The sequence below is a fragment of the Lemur catta genome, chromosome 6, assembly GCF_020740605.2.
Source record: "Lemur catta isolate mLemCat1 chromosome 6, mLemCat1.pri, whole genome shotgun sequence".
Classification (NCBI taxonomy): Eukaryota; Metazoa; Chordata; class Mammalia; order Primates; family Lemuridae; genus Lemur; species Lemur catta.
The window spans coordinates 18,351,012-18,360,726 of record NC_059133.1 but is presented as its reverse complement, the minus strand read 5'-3'; positions in this window follow the sequence as shown (position 1 = coordinate 18,360,726).

Genomic DNA, 9,715 nt, shown 5'->3' with positions numbered 1-9,715 from the left:
TCAATTTGCAATATCACTAAATGCCTACTAAGTTTGGGGCAAGATAACATAAAAAATTCCTGTCTACAGAGAGCTTTTAAGTTGATTTAAAAATACAATGTTTCTATTTCTATCTTTTTTTTTTTTTTTTGAGACAGAGTCTTGCTCTGTTGCCCAGGCTAGAGCATGGTGTGCAAAATTTTGTATGGTCAGTTTTTAAAAATTTTAGCCATTCTAGTAAGCATGTAGTGGTATCTCCTTGTGTTTTAAATTTGCATTTTTCTAATGAATAATGGTGTCAAAAATCTTTTCATGTGTTTATTTGCCCCCTGTGTATCTTCTTTGGTGAAGTATCTGTCCCAATTTTGTCTTTTTTTATTATTGAATTTTGAGTATTTTTTTTTAATGTATTCTGGAAGAAAGTTCCTCATTAGATATATAATTTGCAAATATTTTCTCATAGTCTGTGACTTATATTTTCATTCTGTTAATGTTTTCTATGTTCTTAAAGAGGAAGAAAGTTTTAACATGTGAAATATTTTACAAAGTCTTTTAAGTTCAAAAAGAAGCATAGGTGGATGTGTGAAGAAAAAAGTATTAGCAAACCATTTAATGGTTTGCCATTGAGTGCCTTTTTTGCAAGGTATTCTTTAGTTAGCATTTATTGAGTGACTTTTATGTATAAAGTTGTTTTGTATTTTTTTTTTTTTTTTTGAGACAGAGTCTTGTTCTTTTGCCCTGGCTAGAGTGCCGTGGTGTCAGCCTAGCTCACAGCAACCTCAAACTCCTGGGCTCAAGCAATCCTTCTGCCTCAGCTTCCCAAGTAGCTGGGACTACAGGCATGTTGCCACCATGCCCGGCTAATTTTTTTCTATATATATTTTTAGCTGTCCAAATCATTTCTTTCTATTTTTAGTAGAGATGGGATATTGCTCTCGCTCAGGCTGGTCTCAAACTCCTGACCTCAAGCGATCCTCCTGCCTTGGCCTCCCAGGGTACTAGGATTACAGGCGTGAGCCACCTCGCCTGGCCGACTTTTATGTATAAAGTATTATAGTATAAATAAGCACTGTGGTTTAATGTCTGATGTTTAAACTTGAATTCTGAACTTTATAAGCAAATTTTTAGAACAGCCACCAATTTGGAGACTAGTGGTTTCTCACAGTATTATGCCTAGTCTACAACGAGTCTAAGCTAAAACACTCATGCATGATATCTTTATATCTCTACCTATATCATTATATACATCAATCTATTTCAATATAAGCATGTATAACTTGCAAAAAAATCCAACTTGCTTTCATATTCAACTTATGTCTTTGGTCGAACATAATGAGTGGGAAGACTGTTGTGAACTCAGAGGTAAACTAAATGATAATATAAAAATACCTATCACAAAACCCCTGCATATTATTCCAGAACATGGATCTATCCTCAGGCACTTATCCAGACAATTATTTATAAAGCAAGATAGATTATAAGCAGGGAGGCCATACTGACAGCATGTGGAATAACAGTTTACAATGGAAAGAGGAGAGAGAGAAAATACAGACCCCCAAACTACAATGTACAAAAGTCTGGATTTAGTTTATATCACTATAGAAAGCCTTATAAGCATGAATTCCCCAGAGGGCATTGAGTCATCCAGAAGTTTATAATAATTTATCTCAGAAATGGTTGAAATACATTATAAGTTCTTAAAGGGAATAAGGTTTTGAGGAATGTATAATTAACTCCTTGATAATATAAAATAATTTATATTATTATCTGAGGCCATAAAAGGTAAAAGATTTGCAAAAGAAGGGAGTCAGAATGTGGAATGAAGTTAAGGTAGAAATTTTATCTTGAAAATGCTTGTGCTTTAAATATTCTAAGTGTAGAATAGAAGGATACAGTTAATTGTCGGTGAGAGAGAAAGAAAGAGATATTGAATGGATTTCTGTATTGTGAAAGTAATTGAAAAAGGAAATTCCCAAGTAACCAAATATTAAATCTCCTAATATTAAAAATTATCTAACATTTAAAAAATTTGATACAGAAATTTAAGAATATAGAGGACTTTCTTCATAATCTATGTTATTTCCTTTCTTAGTGCTTATGAGTATGGACCTTAGAAACAGCCCAATCTGGATTTGAGTCCCAACACTGTCAATGGAGTGGTTTCCATAAACCCCAATTTTCTCACCTGCAGAGTGGAGCTAAAATCCCCATCTCATGGGTTAGTGGTGAGGATTACAGGAGATACAGGTAAAGTGCTTAGTACAGTACCTGGCTTGAGGTTTTAAACACTCAATAAATACTAAATGTTACAATGATTATTGTTTCTTCTAGGCAGAAATCTGAAGGAGAACCATTGAAAAATTCAGGTAAGAACATTAGCTGTCATTTTCCCATAATTTGGCATTGAGGATTGAAATCAGGTTTTATTTTCAACTGTTTTTGTTTCTCTGATTTTAATAAAAAAGTTGAGGGAGCTCATAGAAATAACTGACAGCTTTGGATGGTGTCTCTGGTGCTTTGTGTGCTCCATCTGGGTTGCAGACATTATTCTATCTACTTGACAGATGGTGAGGTCATGGAGGCCAAGTGTTCTTCACCACAACACCCAGGTCTAAGACAGAGTTAAAGTACATCCCAGGTCACATAATTCATCCTCTGTTCAAGAATCTTCCCTAATCCCTGGTGCCATTTGGGAACTGTTTCAAAGGCATTCCAACTGCAAAATCATGCCAGTGCACTGGTTATCAATTATTTTGTTGATCCTTTAGCAAATCCTCAAACTGAGTTTTCTGCCCTCCTGAGACGCAAATCACAAAGCTGACCTTAACCGCCTTGGCATCCCCCCCAGTCCCAAGGCACACAAAAGAGCAGTGCAAGATTGGTGATTTATTGTTTTCCCACACAGGTCACGCTTGAGCCCAGACAGATAGAGAAGATCTGTCTTTTATGAAAGAAATGCACCATTACTTGGTCATAAATTCAACTTAATGGTAATTTTAGTAGGGCAGTTCGCCCAGGATTTGTAGAAACACAAATCAAAAAATCCAAAATTCCAGGCATATCCTCCTAGAAACTCCTTTGGCAACTCCATTCCATTTTCTTTTTAAGGAAATCAATTTTCCTAGTTATAGTCTCTAGTTGCTCAGGGTAGATTTGCACAGAGTCTAGAATCACTGTGGCAGCAGAGAGGGGAGTGGGTGGTATGCTGCTGAAATTATTCTTGCTAAGCAGTAGGCCTTGACTTCAGTTGTCAAGGAGGCACAAATGAACTGACACACAGATTCGGTATACAGCCCAGCAAAAGCAGTTTGTGGTAAGAATATTCAGATTATTCTGTCTAAGGAAAGGTTTTATTTTTTCAAATCCTCATGTCCATGGCCAGTTCTAACTGATGAATATACTGGCCATTACCACTCTCAGATCACAGAACAAGTTCTTAATCCTCAGAATTGCCTTAGTTTGAGTTGTGTTATAAGTATGTGTAGAGTATATTCAGGCACAATGCTACCAGACACCCCTCCATACTCTTAGAAGTAGACCTGGATGCACCATCTTGTATGTGTACCATGTCCTGTGCTCATTTCTACCATAGAAACCAGCAAACCTTATTGTACTTAATTATTCACATGTGTGTTGCCTTCTACAATATTGTGTGCTCCCAGGTATCACACCTGAATTTGTTTTTCTAGCTTCTAGCCCAGTGCCTGGCATGTGACAGATGTACAGTTAATATTATTGACTAAACAGAAGTATGAATGAATAAAGTTCATGCCTTTCTAGTAAGGTTTGACTTTTAAGCCAGGGAGCCTAGTAAATGGCCATTTCTTCCTATTGTCATGATAATATACCTGCCCAGGTGAAGACAGTGGAGAGAAAACAGAACTGAAGATAACTGCCTCCCATATGTAGGGTAACTTGAGCCTGTCAAAAATATTACTTCATTTATTTGAACAAATATGTACAGAATTCCAATACAGTCAAAGCATAGTGCCAGGTATTGAAGAACATTTGACTAGATCTAAGATCCAATGTATAATGCTATTCTATATAAGCACTTTTTCAATATCATAGCTCTACCTAGAGAGGAGACATGAAAAATTCTTGCTCTCCTTCTCTGATTTAGTTTTGTAGATGGGTCTACCTATAATCTTCCCCTGATGTGTAGGGGGGAGTTCAGCTGGCAGTTTATTTGTGTTTCTTTTCACACATCTAGCATGTGGCAAGGCTAGAATTAGAGCCAAAAGGGAGACCTGGAACACCCAGGTGATGGCATGTTTGGATCCTTATAACTCTCTTATATCAAGAGTGATGAAGACACTCAAATGCAGTGGCTCTCCCGCTTTAGTGGGCATTAGAATTTCCTGGAGGACTTATTAAGACATAGGTTGCTGGGCTTTATCCCCAGAGTTTCTGAGTTAGTAGGTCTCCAGTAGGATTCCAGAAGTTATATTTCTAAGAAGTCCCCAAGGATGCAGATGCTACTGGTCTGGGACCAGCTTAGCTAAGGTAAGCCCTGGTTCTTACCTTCCAAATCTGATTCTCCCATTTTCTTGTGTAACCTCACTGAGTGACTCCATTTGGATGGTTTTCTCAGGGTAGCCTTGGACTGGAGTAAAAGAATCTGTTTGAATTATTTATTTTGTAGCCATGTCTCAGTGATCCAGGGAAAATTTTTTATGCCAGTTGTCCTCCTTTTGCTGTTTAACCCATGCATAACATGGGTTATGTTCTTATGGGCTGCCTCTCGTTCTATTAGTTGGGAATGAAAATAATGATACTATCAATGAAAGCAACCTATAAACCTATGGTTAACATAGGGATGCATACTTGTAAACTATTCATGTCATTGGCCTTGTGTGGATAACTGTGTAAAATGATGCATGTAACATTAGCCTTTGGGTTCTTCTTTCTCTCATCTGCTCTGACTAGGAAAATAATTGTAGCTTCAGTCTAAATGGGGAAATATCAGCCAGGTCTTTCTGTCCTCTAGATAGCTCCCAAAGTCTAGCCAAGCTATCTGGCTTTTTGATTAGATAGTTTTTATAAAGAGAAAAAAATTTCCAAGAACTATTTTTAGTTATTTTTCCCTCTGATGATGAAAGGCTTATCTAAACAGCCCAAACTTCATTCAGGATTCTACTCCACTCTTTGCTGCCACCCATCCTTCCCTGACCCCACTCACCCTCAGACAGTCAGGGATTTAAAAATATGTTGGAAGATTTTAATGGTGTCTGCAGAATAGAATTACATTCTTCTATGTAACATTCGGACACCAAGCAGAGAGAGAGCACAGTCTGTCTAGCTCTTTGGTAATTAGTTTCATGATATTTTAATTGTGGCATGGCTTAATCACTGGCTGTGCACAGATTATGCCACATAGTTACAATAATTATAGGGATTTGATAAAATAATGCTGTGAATTCATATAATGCTTCTTTTCCAATGGGTTCCACACTCTTCAAAGAAGAGAGAGCAAAGAAGGACAGTCAACTGATGCCAGCATTAGTCATTTTCTGCAACTTGTTAGGCCTGGCCAGGATATTATACATATATTCTTTTATTTTAGGTCATCTTCCACCTGCCCAAGAAAGCATTTTATCCAGTACTCAAAGATTCTGATGATACTGTGAAATGATACCTTCCCTATTTAGATCCCTTTACCAGCTAATACTTAATACAGGCTTCACAACTAGCAACCCAGGCAGACCCATGTGGACACATTAATTCTAAATCCAATGGTTTATTTACATAACTGATGGCTACTGTCTCCATTAGCAGTTCTTTAGCTTTAGAATAGTATCATCTGATCATAAATCTTTGTTAGAACTACTGTGATGGCTAATTTTATGTTTCAACTTTCACTGGCCTAAGGGATTCCCAGATAGCTGGCAAAATACTATTTCTGGGTGTGTCTGTGAAGGTGTTTCTGGAAGAGATTAAAACAAAAAGGTCAGGGGAGGGTGGATTCACTCTTTTTTCCTGAGTTGGGACATCCTTCTCCTGCCCTCAGACATCAGAGGCCCTGGTTCTTGGGCCTTTGGACTTCTCAAGACTTAATACCAGTGCTCCTACTTCCCACAAGGTTCTCAGGCCTATGGCCTCAGAAAGGGAGTTACACCACCAGCTTCCCTGGTTCTCAAGCCCCTGGACTCAGACTATCTTCTACCATTGGCTCTTCTGGGTCTCCAGCTGACAGATGGCATGTCATGGGACTTCTCAGCCTCTATAATTGCACAAGCCAATTCCTGTAATAAATCTCCTCTTCTGTATCTGTATCTAGATCTCCTATTGGTTCTCTTTCTCTGAAGAACCCTGACCAATGCAACTATCATACAGTTTGTATGGTTTATTGAATACTTATTTATTCAGAAAATATTTTTCTTGTGCCTGCTATGTGCCAAGTGCTGTTTTAAATTTTAGCAAGAAACAAACTAAGCAAAATTCCCACCCTCATGGCACTGACATTCTAGATGAAAAGGAGACTGACAATAAACTAACAACAAAATAATGATATCAGATATGATAAGTCTTGTAAGTAAAATAAAGCAGTGTTAAGGAATAGACAGTGACTAGTGTGGAGAAATTTTAGATCAGAAAATGCCTGTTTATAAAGACGACATTTGACCAGAGTCCTGATAAGGAGAAGGAATCAGATGTAAAGATTTGGGAGAAGGGAATTCTAGGTAGAAGGAAGAGAAAGTGTAAGGGGCTGAGTCTATGATAAACTTAGTGGTTCTGGTAACAATGGGCAGGGCAGAGGGGGCTAGAGCAGAGCAGGTAAGGGCTAGAGTTGTTGGAGCCCAGGAGGAGGCAGAGGCCAGGTCAGAGGACTGTGCCCCATAGTAATATGGTTAGATTTTAAAGTAATGGGATGTCTTTACATTGCCTGATTGACATTTTTAAAGATCACTCTGATTGATGAGATTAGATTTATAGGCAAGAATGGAAGCAGTGAGGCCAGTTAGGAAGCCATTGTACTGGCCTAAGTATTCTTGAGTTGGATTAGGATGGGAATGGTAGAGAGGTAAGAAAGTACATTAGAAATATTTTGGAGCTAGAATCCACAAGATTTGCTGATGGATAGGGTCTGGGGATTACAGGAATGAATAGAATCAAAACTGACTCCTAGATTTCTGGTTTAAGCAATGGAGGGATGGTGGAACCATTAACTGAGATGGAGAAGACTAAGATGGATGTAAGACTTTTTTAGATATATTGAGTTTGAGATGGGTATTATACATCTAATTGGGAGTCTAGTAGATAGTTGAAAATGTAAATCTAGAGCTCAGGGTATAGGCCAGAGTTGGAGATGTATATGTGGAGTCATTACTATACACATGTGGTATTTATTGCTTAAGCTAGATCTTAAGTGAGTGAGATGAAGTGATGCAAAGGAAGTACACATCATTGCCCTGTCTGACTGGAACGTATACTTTTAAGATGTTATCTTTTTTTATGATGTACTTAACTAATAATGGAAGGTAAAATAAAAATAATTTTGTTCATTTGTTTGTTTAACAGCAAATAACCAAAAATTTATATATTCAAATAATTCATCTTTCAAAGTAGCCACTTGGGAGGGCCAGCCAATTGGCCCAACGATTTCTTAGAACTTTCTTGGAGTGAGTGGGACTCCCTTTTAGATTTTCTCATGCCACAGAAACAAGTTAGCGTAACTTTTTCATAACATTATATCTTATTTTTGATTAGAAAATAGGATAAGCTTGAAAATTGACCTGCTATTGGACTTGTGACGACAACACAGCAACCCAAAACTAAATATATCACTAAAAGGGGATAATTTGGCACCACTGATGATTTTTAATTGACTTTGTCACTTGCTTTGGGAGTTCTCAGAATAGTGTCTGGGTATGTTTTGAGCAATAAAGGTATAATTGAAGTATGTACACAATGTCTCTTGTGATAACTTTTTTTTAAAATTTCAGAATATTAAGGAGGTACAAACATTTAGGTTACATATAATGCCTTTGTACTGCCTGAGTCAGAGCTACAAGCATGCCCATCTGCTACTGCACCCTGCACCCATTAGGTGTGAATATTCCCATCCCCTTTTCCCCCCACATCTGCCAGACACCTGATAAATGTTACTTCCGTATGTGTACGTAAGTATTGATTAATTAGTGCCAATTTGATGGTGAGTATATGTGGTGCTTGTTTTTCTATTCTTGTGATACTTCACTTAGGAGAATGGGCTCCAGCTCTTTCCAGGGTAATACAAGGGATGTTAGTTCACCATTGTTTTCTGAGGCTGAATAGTAATACATGGTATACATATACCACATTTTATTAATCCACTCATGTATTGATGGGCACTTGGGTTGTTTCCACATCTTTACAATTGTGAATTTTACTGCTGTAAACATTCAAGTGCAGATGTCTTTATTATAGAATGCCTTTTGTTCCTTTGGGTAGATGCCCAGTAATGGGATTGCTGGATCAAATGGTAGTTCTACTTTTAGTTCTTTGAGGTATCTCCATATTACTTTCCATAGAGGTTGTACTAGTCTGCAGTTCCACCAGCAGCATATAAGTGTTCCTATCTCTCCGCATCCACACCTACATTTGTTGTTTTGGGACTTTTTGATAAAAGCCATTCTCGTGGGAGTTAAGTGATATGTCATTGTGGTTTTGATTTGCATTTCCCTGATAATTAGAGATGTTGAGAATTTTTTCATATGTTTATTGGCTATTTGTCTATCTTCTTTTGAAAAGCTTCTGTTCATGTCTTTTGCCCACTTTTTAATGCGGTTGTTTGATTTTTTCTTGCTGATTTTCGAGAATTATATATAGATTCTAGTTATCAGCCTTTTATCAGATGTATAGCATGCAACTATTTTCTCCCATTCTGTAGGTTGTCTATTCGCTCTAGTAATAGTTTCTTTGGCTGTGGAGAAGCTTTTTAATTTGATCAGGTCCCATTTATTTATTTTTGTTGTTTCTGTGATTGCTTTTGGTATTTTCTTCATAAATTCTTTGTCTAGGCCAATGTCTATAAGAGTTTTTCCAACATTTTCTTTTAGAATTCTTATAGTTTCATGTCTTAGGTTTAAGTCTGTTATCCATCATGAATTGATTTTTGTGAGAGGTGAGAGGTATGGATCCTGTTTCAGTGTTCTACATGTGGCTATCCAATTTTCCCAGCACCATTTATTGAATAGAGATTCTTTTCCCCAGTGTATGTTTTTGGCTGCTTTGTCAAAGATCAGATGGCTATATGAAGATGGTTTTATATGTGGGTTCTCAGTCCTGTTTCACTGGTCTATATCTCTGTTCTTGTGCCAGTACCATGCTGTTGTAGTTACTATAGCCTTGTAGCATAGGTTGAAGTCTGGTAAATTGATGCTTCTTAATTTGTTCTTTTTGCTTAAGGTTGCTTTAGCTATACGGAGTCTTCTCTTTTTCCATATGAAGTGTAGCATTACTTTTTCTAGATCTGTGATACATGATGTTGCTATTTTAATAGGGATTGCATTGAATCTGTAGATCACTTGAGTAGTATAGACATTTTAACAATGTTGATTCTACCAGTCCATGAGCGTGGTATGGTTTTCCATCTGTTTATGTCCTCTACTATTTCCTTCATAGTTCTCCCTGTAGAGGTCTTTCACCTACTTAATAAAATGTATTCCTAGGTATTTTATTTTCTTTGTTGCTTTTGTTAAAGGTATTGAGTCTTTAATTTTGTTCTCAGTTTGACTGTTGTTGACATATTTGA